The following is a 17,740-nucleotide window of genomic DNA, read 5'->3' as shown; positions in this document are numbered from 1 at the left end:
AATATGCAGATGCTGCTGGACTTGCTATGGGGACACTTCTATCACGATGTAACCTCATCATAAGTTATATCTGGACAAAAGTAACTCCATCAACTTAAGTCAAGGAACTTACTAAATTCATTTTGCCTTTGCAGCATTGTAAAGTTGGAAAATTATGAGTCAAACCATTGCAAGTTGGAGACTGTCTGTACTGTTATAGGCTCCTTACACTACATTTGATGAGGTATAATATTTCTAGGTGAACTTGGATTATTTGAAAGTGTGCTTTGTAAACTCCAGGGCAATCTCTTCTTCAGATGAAGCAGTTTAGTCACATATTTTTCTCCATTCTAGCTTCAATTGCATCATTTGCACACCATCTTTCTCACAATAAAACCATTAGATGAAGAGAAAAGTCATGTTTAATTGACAGGTAAGCCCCAAGTCCATATAATTAAACTATATTCTACAATGTATTATTCCTAATCTGTTTCTCTACATTGCTTTGTTGACCAGTATACCTTTCTTCAATATGCTGACTTAATACATTATGAAACTACTAACCAACTCTATCAAAATTTTCCTTGAAAAATCCAACATTTTCTTCCTGATTAATATTACCTTACAATATGAGTTATTTTTTGTTGTGTTTCCTGACCACTGATGGGTAGAGACCTGACCACTGATGGCCAGAGTTCACTGCTCAAATCTCAATCAAGAGAGCCCGCTGTAAGGAGCATCACTGACCAGCCTCAGCCATTGACACTTGAGTCCATGCTGCATTTCCACTGATGTCACGGCTCCTCTGGGTTACTACCAGGCAATGACCATGGTGGTGGCACTGGTGTTGCCCATATCTACCTGACATGGGATCCTTTCGACAGGCAGCCTTTGCTTGGAAACTCCTCATTTGCCTGTGAAATTTCCTCATGACTCCACCGTGATCACACATTCTTCTTTCTAATTTGCTCTCCCTCTCCTTTCACAGTTGTCTGCATCATCATCTGAAGACTTCTCCTGCCTGTTCCCAACTGAGTCCTCCCCTTTTATCCCTCACAGACATTTCTCCTAATAAACTTTTTCCATATCTAATCCCATCATGGCGTATACTTCTTGGAGAACCCAGAGTGACACACTATGAGACGTTATATTCTTGGCATTTGGTAAAGCTAATTTTCACAAGTTAGTATTACTCTTCCACAGTTTTCAGTGATAAAACTACCAACCTCGAAATATGGAGCCAGAATATGAACTTGATTCTGCTTCCTCATTTGCTTGTTCCCAAATTTCATGCTTTCTCTGCTATACAATACTGCCCCCAAAGATAAGCATGGTCCCTTTCAAATAAATAAAATGATGCATGAAGACTGAATCATATCTTTAGGCAAACAAACATCATATATATTTGTTTATCTCCCCAAAAGTCCTATAGCAATTCAGATATGATCAATTATATATGTATGATCTGTCCCAATCTTATTTTTAATCTTTTTTTTTCTGATAATTTTCTGGAATTGACTGTCTCAATCTTGACTAACTGCTTAATGACATTGATGAAACTTTTCAGAAGCCTAGAAATCTGAACAATTCCATAAAGTACAAATATCTCCTAGAAATACTTAAAGCATATTTTTGAAATCCCTGCTCCACCACTGCTTAGAGATTTTCAGTTTTATCTAATAGGTCCCATAAAAAATACTACAATATTTCAGCACCTCAGTATGATGGAGAGACTTACAATGACAACCCTAAGGCCTGTAATTAAATCCTGAATCAAAAGTGGCTTGTAATCCAAAAAGATGAGATTCCAGCATTAAGGAGCAAAGAAACTCTATAAATGTAAGCGATGATTAAGAAGTGACTTTTTTTTTTTTTTTTGAGATGAAATCTTGCACTGTTGCCCTGGCTGGAGTGCAGTGGCGCGATCTCGGTTCACTGCAACCTCCGCCTCCCGGGTTCAAGTGATTGTCCCGCCTCAGCCTCCCGAGTAGCTGTGATTACAGGCACCTGCCACTATGCCTGGCTAATTTTTTTTTGTGTTTTTAGTAGAGATGGGGTTTCACTATGTTGGCCAGGCTGGTCTCCAACTCTTGACCTCATGATCTACCTGCCTCGGTCTACCAAAGTGCTGGGAATACAGGCGTGAGCCACTGTGCTCGGCCAAGAATTGACATTTTTATACCTGGACTCACTGTGTAAGAATAGAGCAAATTTTCCATCCTTCAAAATCTGGCAAATTTCTTAAAAAATGAAGAGCAGCACCCATGTCTCCAAATTTGTCAGGGCCAAAAATGCCAAGCCACTCACCACTAACTACCCTCAACCAATGGACAGGCTGAGTTTCCTCAAGTGTCAGGCCTGGGATGTGCACTTAGTTTGCTGTTCTATAAATGAGACACTGCTCTCTCTTTGACATAAAAAAAAGTATAAGCCATGATTAATATGTACCCTGCTTAAGAATGCTAATGCCTTCTAGAAAAAGAAGAGAGACTCGAGCTGTTAGCACACTCCAAATTCTTATGTTAGCATCCTAGTTTGCAAAAGAAAATGTGTCACTATATCAGCAACAGTTACATAAGATTTTTATTATGTCGAGTAAAAATGTTAAGACTCTAGCTAAAATGCAAAGGAGGAATTGAGGCAGGATTTTAAAATATGATGGCTCAGGAAAAATACTAATGAAGTGTGGAAATCTCATTTAAAGAAACACTTGGTATTTAATTTGTATATAGAACAAACATGATCATTATTTCAGCATTATCAAAACAGTAAGCTCTTCTTTACAAAAAGATTATTGATTCACTATTAACTACAGATATTAACTAGTACTATTTTGTCCTCATTGTAATTTGTATAGCTCTTTTTATGATCTTACTGACCAACTATTAATATTTTGCAACATTGCTTTTTTTATCACTATCACGATCACCATGATTATCATTAATGTCTTAGTCCTGAAAGAAGACTTAGTAATCATCTCTATCTACTTTATTTTACCTATGAGAGGTAATGTAATTTTCCCAAGATGATAGTTACAGCCATTTTAGTTATCCACGTAGCCAGTTTTTCTGTCGCTGAAGTTAATGTTATTTCTCATACAAAAAAGAAAAAAAAATAGAACAGGACAAAGTATGCTAGATTGTCCATTATTAGGAATATTCATTGGAGTATTTACAAAGAAACATTATTCCTGCTTCTAAAATAATTGAGAAAATTTTTTAAATGCAATAAAATATTAATATTTGAGGATTCCGTGAAGGATATCCAGCAATTCTTTGAACCATTCTTGTATATTGCCTATAAGTCTCTAAATTTTTTTTTAAAAAACACCATTGGGAAATATTGTGCAAGAAATAAATTTCATTAAGTCTATATAAACTATGACCATTTTTTCTGATGATTAACAAAGTCACCCACATCTTGTAGGACTTTGCCTTTCATATAAATATGAATAGTACTGATTATTACTATATAGAAATATAAGAAACATTAGGCAAGAAATGGAGATATGTTTAGTAAAGATTTCCAAATTAAAAGAATTTTTGGTTATTGCAATGTTTATTTTACTGAAAAATGGTATGTGTAATAAGAAAGATACTACTTCACTATGCCTTAATATTCCAAAAATTGTAAGTAGAGTAAAATATGCATTAAATATCTGCCAAGCTTTGTGCTATATATTTTAGATAACTTTATAGATCATTCTATCAGATTTTTTAAGAGAAATTTGATACTAAGCCCATTTCATAGATGAAGACGTTGCATGTTGGAGAAGTTAAATAACTTTCCCAAGGTCACAGGCATTAAACAGTGGACCAAGTATCAAGCACAATTATATATTCCCTCTATTTCTAAGCACCAAATAGTAGTACTATTGCAGTGTGTTTGGCAAAGGAATTGGATGCTACGCCCTACAAGTTACATTTAAAGGAACTAGACGCATTAAGTCCTGAGAAGAGATGACTTGATGGTTATGATCTCTGCCATACGCCAGTCTCTGGGATAATTGGCAGAATTTGCATAAACATAAGTTTTATTCTTTCAAACTATTGCAAAGATCCATTAAGTTTCTATTGGTTAAAAAATACTAATAATAAGATTCAACTTTTTTTTAACTGTTGGAGAAAGAAGCTATAGTAAAGCAAGGAGGAGAAGGCTATATTAAACAGTATGGCACAAGATCAGATTCAGAGATATCAATATGAACTCATGTTTACCTTTATATGTATATATGATAAATGCAGAAATAATTATGGATGTATGTGTATGCACAGGTTAGAAAGCATGCATCTATTTCCTAGCTCTGTCCACTGAAAGATCCTAGAGGCAGCGATGCCCAGTATAGTGAATACACTCAGCAACCAGTTCTTGGTTTCTAAATATCATTCTCTACAAAAAATGAACCAAGACACCTTCAAGAAATGGCTGATGGAGGGGTGGGGCAGGGAAAGTACAAGATGATCCTAGAGTATTTTGGAATCCCATAAAGTAAAGGCTGAAAACCAACCGACCAAACAAAAAGACAGGGCTGCGTCAAAAGAACACAAGAGCCAATCTGAAATAGCTTCCAATGGACAAAGCTGAAACAATTTAAACAACAAAATCAACAATGTAAAATGGGTTTATATACAAAAGTATATATATTTAAAAAAAAAAACAACAAACACATCGTTTATACTAATACAAGTAAATGGGTAACCTGGGGCAAAACTTCATTACAGAGGAATTTCAAACAGCATATGTAGTTACTCTTCGTTCCAGAAGCGGAACTTACTTCTCCTAAAGTATAGGGTTTATTTCCTGCCAATACCGTCCCACAAACCCTGCAAAAAAAAAGAAAGAAAGAAAGCAAAAATGATGCAAGCAAATGAGCAAGCAAGAAAGAACAAGGAAATATGAAACAAAATGTAAAAAGCCATTTATTTGCATTGTTGTTTTCTCTGTATTACTAGCAAAACTTTTGGTTTTTTTATTTTAATGTCAGTATACCTCATCAGTCAACAATATGGCACAAAAGTCCCTCAAACTATGGACTACTTTCTCTACTACATTTCAATTTATTGTCACCATTCTAACTGAATCCTTAAGCCACCTAGAAAATTTTAAAGGAAATACAGATACTGTGATGTAAAGTAAAAAGCAAGAGGAAGATGTCCAGCTGGTTAGCTCTGAAAACTTGTTTATTTTAAGAGCAACATGCCATTGTTCTTTCCCAGAGTAGGGTTTAAACACAGGCAAGTAAATCACAGCAGAAGAGAACCTCAATATTGAGTCATCTGAATGTGAATAGAAGCATTCTTCATTCACAGTGGCAGTGTATGCTCGGCAGCACTTTTGGTCTATCCTTACTTGAGTTTCAAAAGAGCCCAAGAATGTGAGTTGCCAGACTAGCATGGCATATATTGCATTTTTCAACCTGCAGACCATTTTCCCAGGGCTGGTTAGTAGGCATAAAAAGAATATCTAATAAAAGGGTATTTTTCATTGGTTCACTAATTTCCTTAATTTGAAGAAAATTAAGCTTGAAACTTAACTTTAAAATAGTTGGTCATTTGCAAATGCTTTTTGAAATGTCCCATAAGAGCTAAGTACTTAAGATGCAAAAGAAGAAAAACGACTGATGTTCAGATGTCATGAAGAAACTGGCATTCTAAGTCAAAGCAATTTGGAAAAAAGAATTAGTCAAAAGTTCTTGGCAAAGTTCCTGTGTGATAGGAAGTTGTCAAAATGATTGAGAACTAAAGAGGTTATGACAGTTTAGTATCTCCAATTAATTTCATTATTTTATTGAACTTAGAAATAAGGTTGCAAGTATGCACTTATACATATTCTTACTCTTTAATTTTGAGCAATAATGTCGCCTGCCAAAAATAACCTGTTGTTTCAATCCTAGACATTATTTCTGTGCTAGGGCTGTCAATTAAGATCACATGAGTACTTTAAAACAAATACGTATAACTACTATAGCTTTCTGCTTTATAGTCACCACTAGGCTTACATAAAGTAACTTATAGTTATAGCAATCTATTTTAAGCTGATGACACCTTAACTTTTATTACACAAAATAATTCTGTGCTGTTTGCTCCGCAGTTCCTAACATTTTGTATTTATGATGTCATAATTTATACATGTTAAATAGCTTGATTAAGCCATTCCACAACTTATTCATATATCAAAACATCCTGTTGTACACCATAAACATATACAATTTTTTACTTGTCAAATAAAAAGTTTATATAATTTGCCATGTGTAATTAGCTATGCCCAAGATGATATATATAACCACGTGTATTTTTTAATTGTAGTTAAAAAAAAACCCACATCCACATAACATAAACTTACCCTCTTAACAACTCTGAGGTGATACCTTCAACTCCTATATTTTTACATTTGTTCTTTGTGCCTAATACTGTGAAAAAAGTTGAAATAAATCAAAGCATCAGTAAGAGTGTTAGATATGAGTTCTAAATTTCTCTTCAAAGAATCAATTTGTCGGTATGTTCAATTCTTTGCCTTCTACTTTTAAACTTAATTTCCTCGTAAAGCAACCATTGTCGATTACCTGCTCCACCCTGACTCATTCCAATGACCTGCTCTGTCATAACCATTTTTCCTGCCAAACCACTCACCCTGTCACTGTCTTTAAATTAGCCAATTGGAATTAGTATAGCCTGTGTGGTCTAACCCTAACCAATAGGGAAGGACACTACAGCAGAGGCCACGTGTGTCAGGGATAAGAACCCCTTGCCCTCCCTCATCCAAGTGTGCAGTCACCATTGCTCCATCTGTCAGGGTGCACCCTTCTATAGAAGTACATTGCCTTGCTGAGAATTAAAAAGAAAATTTCATATTCAAGTGCTATTTCTTTTGCGGCACCAAAACTTTATTTATAACAAGAAGTTCCATATGCTCTTGTCCCATGATCTTGAATCGGAGAAACTCATTTGAACCTCTTAAATGATTGTCATAAGCTCTACAATCTTGTCACAGAAACACAACGCAGCCTGGAGCATGCCCTCTGGGGACTACAAGACTGCCAGTGAGAGGCCTTGTATCTGGAATATTCAGGATTTTGAAAGGAGTTAGCCAGGTTGCTTCAGGCAGACTGACAAGGAAGGGCCCCTGGAGAGCCTCCACCCCACCTCACAAGTGCTTGCACCAGATGTTTTGTTCACATGGGGAACTTGCAAAGGGGGCTTGCCTCTACATGCCCACAGCAGACTAAGGGCCCACAGGCACACTGGGGGAATGGGGTGGAGCCACCAGGAATTCACACCTTATACAAATAGGGAACCCAGCCCCATCAGCTTGTATGTAAAAAAGCCCTGGTATTCTACCTAAAGGGGGCAACCGGGAACCTGCTTTCAGGACCCCTCTCTTTGCTGAGAACTTTCCTTTTCGCTTAATAAATTGTACCCCAGTCACTCTTTGATGTCTATGTGCCCATTTCTTCCTGGCAATGAAACAAGAACCCAGTCCTAGCTGAGCTAAGGAGAAAAAAATCTTGCATCAATTTCTCCACTGACACTGAGGGTTGCTTACAATGGGAGTCAACAGAAGTTGCAAACCCAGATTTATATGGAAACTCTCACAGTATTGAAATGTCAGTCCAGGGTGTTCCTTAAACAGAGTGTGGAATATATGTGTGTGGATAACAGTTTGCATTATACTGTATATCTCCTCTCAATCAAATCACAGACTTCCTGTGAGCTGAGGCTATTTTTGTTCAGGTTTGTTTGACGCAGCCAATGCAATGCCTTGTGCAAAGTGACCATTTGTGTTCGTTACTTGAGTTTGGCAAAGACAAAAAGAAACACCCAAATAAAAAACCATTTTGTAACTTTTCCTTCAAAGCCCTGAAAGTCTCACATGGTCTCACCATAAATATTTTACAAAATGAAGTGAGCTATAAATTCTGTCCATTGATGGTCCTGACTTGGGACTAGGGATAGGGACTAGGAATAATTATGGCAAAGGATATTATGATTGACAAGTGATTTGTTGCAAATCAACAGTGGAATAATCCCAAAGAAATCCTTGCATTTAGCTAATCAACTGGGCTTTATCAATTGGCTTTGGTTATTCAGTTTTGTGACATCTGGTTCTTTCAAGAGGTTATTTTTGACATTGTGTGGCTTTGCTCTACACGACATCACATTTCCAACAAGTCTGTGTTATTATTTTGTATTTAATGGTTCTAAAATGAGAAAACACTTAACCACTCCAGAAGTAAAAAATAAACTTGCATTCTTCAAGTCTGTTTGTATAGCATTCTTGCAACTCATTGTGCTTTTATGAAATGGTGTTTGGGTGTTCCCTTGATTTTCCTTGTTGTTTATGTTATTAATGAGACACTTATAAATTCTTGCACAAGGGAGCTAAGAAGTAGGAATGTTATGTGGGTGGTATGTAATCAGGATATATATATGAATGACCACTTTTAAGAGTGGGAATAATCAGATTGATTTCTCCATGTTATTATGTTAATTAATCCACATCATAAAGTTTTAGTCCATTTCCTTTTACTAAGAAAACTTAAGACGCTTGGTATATAGATTTAGATGTAAAATATAGGACAGGGTCTATGGTCAAATCATAACCAGACAATAGAAGCAAAGCAAAAATCCTTCCTCAAAACGAGTTGCAAACTAGTTAAAGAAGAGGAAGTTGCACGAAACATAGAAGGTAAAGTGAATATCAAGGTTATGTCGCCATTGTGAATAAAGCCATTTTAATTTTCTGTGTTAGGGTTCCTTTAGTTTCAGATGACATATTCACAAAGTAAAGCAAATTTCATGACATGTAGCTGGCAGTCCAAGAGCTCTGTGGGACCCAGACGTTGGAACAGTCTTGTTCTCCAGAAGGCTGCCCTCAAGTGGTGGCCAAGATGGAGACAAGAAGTTCCTGCTCTCATCCTTCTTCTGGCTGACAAGCCCAAGGAATCAAAATCCCATTCCTCCTGATGGTTCCAGCAATGACCTTGGAGTATTTTGATTGGCCCTGCTTGGGTTAATGCTAATCCACTGGTTACTTACTGTACACCAGGCAAACTTTTGTGAGCTTTTCCCAGTTTTCCCCAACTCTGGTGCGAGAGAGAGAAAAGAGTCAGAACTTTCTAAGTCATGGGAAAATAGTTCTACACAAAGGTTTGTCTGTTACCAGAAGGGGTAGGGGGTCTCCATAAGGCACAATCTGTGGTCTCCTGCTGTAGCTCATAGCCTTTGACACAGACTCCTGAAGAACAGGGACAATCAAGAGAAGGCATATATGTTATGTTCAAGCCCATTGCTTCAACAACTTGATCCCGGTCTCCACTGCTCCCATCCTCAATTTATATCGGCTGCGTCTGTTTCTTTTTACCAGTCTTGCCATTCTGATGCCAGTGAACAATCTGATCTCAATTTACCCATTCCAGGATCTCAGCAAAAATGGCCCAAGACCCTTGTGTGTATATATATATATTATAATATGTATATAAATATATATATATATTTTTGACTACTTCCTGCATTATTTATTGTTTTCAATTTTCTCATCTGTAAATAGTCATTTAAGTGTTTTAGAGACAGGTGCAATATTTTATGTTAGCTTCAGTTCCCTGTAGCATCCCCTGTAGTCTACTGAATGGTTCAGTGTTCTTTCCTGTAAAAACAGACAAGATCGATTTTAACTGAAGAAATCAGAGAGCTTTCAGATTAGTTCCCCTGGTAGATGAAGTCTAACTCAGCATTCAAGGTTCAGATTTTTCATCTGGTTTTAAAACCCCAGTGGATTATTCTATCCAAGACTCCTGCGGGTTAGTGTTTGTATATAAAAGCCCTTCTGCTGAATGCTTTAAATCTGCCCTACAGAGTTTAATATCCCCCTTCATTTGAAGAGAAAAACATTCTTAGAGTTTTATATTTCTGGATCCTAACTCTGGGGCCAGGGCTGGCACTCTGGCAGGAGAGTTTGAAACATGGGCTGAAAATAGATGACTTCCACAGGCTTGCCAGGGATATCAGATGAGCTCAGAGGACTCTCAAGAATTCTCTCAACAGTGTTTCTGCTATTCTGGGAGGACGAGATAACCAACAGTGGCTAGTTTTAAGGTTTATAGCTTTTCTGATTACTATTGGTATTACAAAATACTGTTAATGCCTCCCGGGGTAGCATTTGAAAGGGACCCTCTCAGCGAGATGGCATCTTGGAAATTTGTCTTTGCTTCAGTGCATAAACAGTCTGGCTCAAGGCCAGCGTCGTATTTTATACGATGAGCAGAATGGTGAACACTGCCCTTTGGTGAACATGCAGGATGTCTGAACTAGAGCTAGATCATCTTTAGGATATTTTCTGGATATAAAATTCTATTACGTATCTATTCTGTATTCTATTCTGTATATTTTTCCCCAAATTAGGCACAAAGGCAACTTTTTAGTATATTTATTGGTAAGATATGAAATGATTGAAGGAAGGCCTAAATCATTTTTATAAATGGGCACATACATTTAAACAATCTAGACACTTGAAAGTCCCTTGAGGGGCTACCAAATAGAGGGGCCACACGCCATAATGTCTTCAGAAGGGAGCTACACTCAGGGGGAAAGTCCACTCAGTTATTTGCTTAAAATGTAGCCATATAGTCTTTGAATCAACTCTCTGAACTTAACACATTCTGTTCATAAGATAGCCTAGACCTACTGTACATGTCATACAAATGAATTAGTTAAGAGTCTTTCGAGTTCTGTATACAAATTTTATAAGTGGTTTTGTTGGCATTAAAAAAAGGATAATTTTCTTGGAGCTCAAGCAGTTAGCCCCTTTATATGTAAAATCAATTGTCAAAAAAAAAAAAAAAAAAAGAGAATCTGATGCTCTCTACACAGACAAGTGAATTAAAAATAACAAAACAAAATAAAACATGGTCTTCCCTACATCAGCAACTTTCACAAGCATTAAATTCACTTTAATGGTTTTAACTCTGGACATGTCCAGTGGCATGCTGACTGTGACAAAATCACATGAAACCTACACGTTCTTCCATAATTGTTTCAACTCTGTAAAATGGAGATGACAGTTTAAAGATGACTCCACTCTGCTGAGAAATGATAGAAGAGAGAAGGTTGACAACACATATTTCCCAGACTGCATTCACCAAAATTCCTTCTAATAGAAGGAGATACCAAGAGTTGGAAAAAGTTTGACTCCAGCATCTTTCAAAATTCTATTTCATTGTATTCTCCCACAGTGTTCTCTATAGGAAACGGAGTCTCTGGAACTGTATTTAACATAACTTCTCTAGAAAGTACAACAATTTCTTAACGGGTTCAAGTATCCTTGCAAGTTGTAGATCTAAGTATGGAGATCTGTACACCAGCCAAATCTGGCAATGCCTAAAAGATGTAATTATCACACAAAATGTAACGATGGGCTCATGTCATCCTGAGTGCTGACTCCAAAAGCCACATAGATGAGAGAACAGCAAAGTCTTATCAGCTGAGTACCCATGAGCTAGTACAACGTATCAGTTATTTCGACGTTTCATTGACAAAATTAAGAAACTTATTAAAAAGCTAGAAAACCCTAAATCCTAGTTAAAAGTCTAGTTTTTCTACTGCCACATTTTAGAATTTTACTCTAAAATTCTAAAATTGTATGTATTCTCAAGCACTGTTTTTCTATGAAGTTTTCTTCAAATGTGGAGGCATCTTGTGGTGGCTTGAAGTGTGAAGACCTATCTGCTCGGGACCGCAGAATGTGACCCTATTTGGAATGACAGCCTTTATAGGTGTAATTAAGGTAAGGATCTTAAGATGAGGTCATCCTGGATTAGCATGGGCCTTTAGAAGAGACAGGAAGGGAGAGATGCTGAGACATAAGAAGAAGGTCGTGTGAAGCAGAAACTGAAGCCGTGCAGTCCCAAATGAAGGAACACTTGGAGCCACAAGAAGCCAGAAGAGGCAAGGAAGGACACTTTCCTGGAGCCTTCCGGGGCACTGAGGCTCTGCTCGTGCTTTGGTTTCTTTTGTACTTCTAGCCTCCAGAACTGAGAGATAATAAAGGTCTATTGTTTGAAGCTACGCTGTTTGTAGTAATTTATTACCACAGCCCTAGGAAACTAATACACATCTTTAAGTAGTTGATGCATTTTTAAGAGAAAAACTATATAAAATTATGATACATTATTTAACATAACTTCTCTAGAAAGTACAACAATTTCTTAACGGGTTCAAGTATCCTTGCAAGTTGTAGATCTAGTATGGAGATCTGTACACCAGCCAAATCTGGCAATGCCTAAAAGATGTAATTATCACACAAAATGTAATGATGGGCTCATGTCATCCTGAGAGAAAAGTGAGAAAATCACTTTTCTCAGGGTCTGGTATTTGCAGGAGTCAAAAATTATAGCAAAAGAGATTCACTGAGTACAATTATCTAAGTGCGTAATCTTGCAATTTCTTTTCAAATATTTTACCTAGATCTAAGGAAGATGTTTTTAAAGGCCGTTCTCTAAGGGTCTCCTGAAATGAACAAGGCTGAGATCGTAGATGCGTGATGGACAGTCAGTGCTGAGAATATTCTAAGCCAAATTGAACATCTGAAGTGTGGACAAAAATCACAAGGGTAAAATAAAGACAAATAACTATGAAATTTACTACCAATCTTTCCTAAAAGGAATCCTAGAAGGGAAATTTCAGAGAGAAGGGAAATTATGCTAGAGAGCAAATCTGAGATACAGAGATGAATAGAAAGCAAAAATGTTAGAAAATGGGTGAGTAAATCTAAGAATTTATGGACTCACTAAAGCAATCATAATAATTTCTAATTTGTGATAAAAAATAGGCAATACAGAACCAAGATATTGGACAAAATTAATAACAATGAGAGAAAAGGTGAAAGGAGTTAATGTTATCTGTTATTTCTAGGGAGGTTAATTTTAATAATTTTAATTAAATAGGCATGTTAAACCACCTATGGTAACCAGTTAAAAACTAACAAGGAGAGTATAAGCTTCATACTAATAGAATAAAAAATGAAATGTGAAAACTAAACAAATAAACAACAAACCCTCAATATTTCAAATTAGAAAGAAGAAATGGGGTAAAAAGGGGGAAAAACAGAATAAATCACAAGAAAAACGTGAAAATATATCAACATATCAGTAATCATAATAGCTCAAAATTACTACAAGTTTACCTTTCTCATAAATATGGATTAAATGCACATTTTCAAAAATGGCCATAAGTAGTGATACATTTTTTCAGGATGTGAGCATCTGGGGACTTATTAAACTTCTCCAGAGGACGTATCTTTCACTTGAGCCTGAAATTAAGATGTGGAAGGCTTTGGACAAAAGGCTTGGATTGACTGATGTTCTGGGTAGATTCATATTTTACATCCATTTTCTTCCTTTCTTTAAGTCTTTGTTTCCTTTAGGCTCCGTCTTCCTTCTTTTCCCCTGATAGCACTATTGTCTATTGTCAATAATACGTTTCAAATTTAAGACACCTAACAGATTCTGAGAAAACAGATATACCCTAAGGGTTCGTATCAAAGGTAGTCAGGTTTTAATGCATAAGTATGATAATTATTGAGTGTTCCAACAGTTTCCTTTGCATTTGGAAAGGAGAAAACCTGACAGACACAGGAACAAAAATTTTCTCCCGTACTTGTTTTACTGCGAGGTTAACACAGCTTTAAAACAGAATTTTTGTTCCAGTGGAACATTTCCCAGGTATATGAGCATGAAGAGTCACCATGTCTTCTACGTAGACATTTCAGAGTGTAAAGCAGAATAGAGAGCTCATTGCCTGTGGGTTCACATAAGGAACAAAAGTTGCCTGATGTAAAATAAGAAATAATATTTTTTTCTGCAATTCAGACTCTGGTCTTTGCTTTAAAATGAAAATGGAGAAGCTAAAGTTCTGGAGGAGAATGATCTCAGTTCACCATGGTGGGAAGTCATTAGAGACTTACATATAAAGATCTGAGAAATGTCTTTCAAAAATATCAAATATAGTTGTTTCAGAAAACAGAAAAAGAAATAAAAGATTCTGGATCCTACTTTAACATTTTGAGCAATACAGGCATTAGAAGGATGCTTAGGGGCCGTGCAAGTCAATGATGAACGCCTGCTACCTAAGACTTGGGTGACTCACCTTGCCTCTCCTGGTGGCCTGCTGAATGACAAGTTTTTGGAACTAATTATTTGTTTCCACTAGCAAATGATGCCTAGATACTAACATCATAGTATAAATTTTTATAATTAATATTGTAATAAATATAATGAGTTTGTTATAAACATATTCCATGTTTTCCATAAAACTCAAAAAAGCCGTCTTAACTTTTTTGAATGAAAATAGCCACCAAAGACTTATTTTCTTTTCCTCAAACTACCCTTTGCAAAATAGGTACTCATTAAACATCAAATTCACCTCTCTTGTATAAAAATGCCTGCAGGTGAAAATATATTCAAACAACTTGAATGAAGGAATTAAGATTTTAAGTTGCTTCTCTTAAAATACAGAGGCTATTATATGGGTCATACATTAAAAATTTTTCTCCACTGATATTTTAACTTTCTCTGAGGAATCTCCTTGCTCTTTCTGCCACTGTGGTAGAGCCCAAGACACATGGAACCTTGAATGGCACTGTTGGGTGTGGGGCCTGCCCTCCATCCCCCTCCTACTCATATAGGTAGAGGAAGCAGAATGTTACCAAGTTGATGGGAATAATGTAGGAAAAAAAGAAAAAAAATTAAAAAGAGTTAGCAGTGTAATTGAGACAAACCCCATTTTACAAAATTTATGCTAGATAAAATGCAGCTCCTTGAGAACAGAGTTCTTTTGACATATCGATGGAGGAAAATAGATAGACAGATAGATAGATAGATAGATAGATAGATAGATAGATAGATAGATAGATAGACAGACAGAAAACAGGTAGGAGTTGTATGTTATTTTAAAGTGCTACCACCTGGAATAACCCTTAGTTTCTTTATACAGCCTGCTTTATAAAATCTTAGTGTCCTTTAAAAATATCCGTGGAAACAAGGTTATCTTAAAGGAAAGACTATTTTATAATGATTATATATTCTACGTATTAGGGCCTGAATTTATTAAACCTAATACATCTTAACAGCAAATAATGTTAAAATTAAGTTTATTTAAATATAATTCTAAATCCCACAGATAGTTAAAACTGTCTTTCTGTGATTCTTTTTAGAGAGGTGATGTCAGATGAAGGAGAAAGTGATTAAAAATTCTTGTTCCTCAGAAATTAATTTATGACTATTATCATGAAAACCTACACAGTTTTCTTTAAATACTGCATTCTCCCAACCAGGAGATAAGCATAAATGCTCTTTAAAAGAAAAAGGCAGGTTTTTGGGGTGATATCAGTGGCAAAATGGAATAGATATTTAATGTTAGAACAAAAAACTCAAGAGTAAGTCACTAATTATTTTCCTATTTTATGAGATAATTCATAGAGAATTTAATACATTATGTAAATGGAAACTCCTGATTTTCCTCAGTAGATGTCTCTTGCTTATATCATGAAAATTTGAGAAAAGTAGATTCATTCTCATGCCCTAAATATACATTCTGGTAGTTGCTATTTTAACAAAGATCCTGATTGTTGACTCAAGCATAAGTGTTTTATTGATTATTTTTGGAAAGCTACAAGTAAAAATACGTCAAGTTAACTTAGCAAACAAAAAGAAACTTAATAGTAAGTGATTGAGTCAAGAGTCAAGAACCACAAATTTTCAAAATACGTTGGTTGACAGTGAGAATTTAGCTTTAAGCACCCTTCCATATCTGGAAGTGTGTAATTGATAAAAGACAATTATATGTTTACCTTTTATTTCATTCTTATCATACACAAACAAAAATGACACAACCCCTTTGAAGTGTTAACCAAAATTGAGTCACACTAGATATTAGCAACCAACAATAAACTATTCTTTGAGGGGTTATTATTAAAAGGTTAGACTGAATCACATCATTCTTATAAATCAAATTTAACTCAAATCCAATCATTTGTCACATTTATAAAATTGTGGAATTTATTTTTCAAGTTTTAATTTTCTCTTAGCTTAAACGTACCGAATTTTTGTCAGTTCTAATCCTTGTTTTTACATTTTAGTGTCTGTGATAGATGCATCGTAGCATTTAACATCACCGATGATCAGGTGATTTCTATCGCGGACATGCAAACTCTCCACATCACAGCTTAACTGGCAGTGCATTTTCTTTCTTGGTGGTATATAACATAATAGTGTTATGTGTTATATATACATAATTTTAAGATAACGTAATCTTAGTTTTCATTAAATATTATGTTATTAAGACTTTCCTTACCTCCACTCATTCGCACTGTTTAGAAGGAAACAAAAAAGTATGGTTAATAAAGCATTTCAGTAGCAGAAGCCACAGATTCAATTCTTGCATTAGCATTGATCAGAATTTTTATAAGTAATACTTGCTTATACTTTTTTATCATCATATAGATGAATTTGAATGAAAATTAAATGAGACATATGAAAGTATTTTAACTCTATTAGGTTTTCAAAATACAATAATTTCCTTTTCCTCATGATTTAAGAAAAATATATATGTAGATAATTTTAATAGCGATAAAGTAGCATAGTAAAATAAGACTAATGATAATTACTATAGTGGTTGAGAATTTCCCACTGGTTTGGTTTTCAAGACAAAAATCTTTCCCCTAATTCTTCCAGGCCTCTTGTCAAGGAAGTTGAGTGAGGTATCTGATTTGTGGATGAGAGTCACTGTTCATTGTTCAATTAGTAACAACTTCCTAACAGACATTTCAGCCCCACCTTCTCCTTGGGCCCGCCTAAGGATTACTGGGGAAAAAGCATCAGGTGAGAGAACAGGTGTAATGGTGCTGAAATAGCTCTGCCAAAATAGATGCCTCCAGCCACTATGGTTTATGTCGGTGAGTTAGTACGGCCCTTCTCTGCAGTACCATGAAACTAAACAAGGCTTAGGAGAACGTTTTCTCCTAGCTCTGCTCATTTCAGGTTTGATTTCCGTTGGCATAAGGAACTTCAGGTGAGTCCTTCATCTTCAGGAAATGTGCTTTTGCTTAGGCTTTCTGAGCTTTTCTCTATTCTGCTTTCAATCCCTTCTCTGTGGCTTCTGCCCAATCTTAGCTGCTTTTAGCAGCTCTTAAAAATGTTTTGAGATCTGTGGTTTTGACAGGAGTAGAGGTCTGTTTTTCTCATTCTCCTTTTTGCTTTTGTGTTGTTTTCAGCAGAAAAGGCAGTATCTAACCTCTGCAGCCACATTTCTTTCAGAAGTCACCTATTCATATATAAAAATGCCAAGTGCCATGTTCACAGTGAATCTGCCATGGCCATCATCTGAGAGATTTTCTAATTGTTACAATCTGCTCTCAGTCCTCAAAAAATTTAGATTAAGGATGTATATAAAACAATACCAAAGAAATTATGTGCAGGATTCTGTCGTTTGGACCACACATGAAAAAGAATTCAGAAAGGAAGAACTCAGTGTGGCCTAGAGAAGCAAGGAAGTACTCTGAGAGGATGCTGGCATTCAGAGTTTCTTGAATAAAAAAAATTAAAAGGTATAGAAAAGAAGGTTTTACAGGAGGATGATACTACTTTAAAATTGCACATTACAATGAAAACTGGAAAAAGAGTTTTCTTTACTGTAATTATAGAAACAATTATTTACATTGATGCCCTGCTTTAGAAGTTTCAGATCACTTTCCCATATAATATTTGAGCAAT

Source organism: Piliocolobus tephrosceles, chromosome X (genome assembly GCF_002776525.5).
Source record: "Piliocolobus tephrosceles isolate RC106 chromosome X, ASM277652v3, whole genome shotgun sequence".
In the NCBI taxonomy this organism is placed as follows: domain Eukaryota; kingdom Metazoa; phylum Chordata; class Mammalia; order Primates; family Cercopithecidae; genus Piliocolobus; species Piliocolobus tephrosceles.
The sequence above is the reverse complement of the archived record's forward strand: the minus strand, read 5'-3'. Positions refer to the sequence as shown.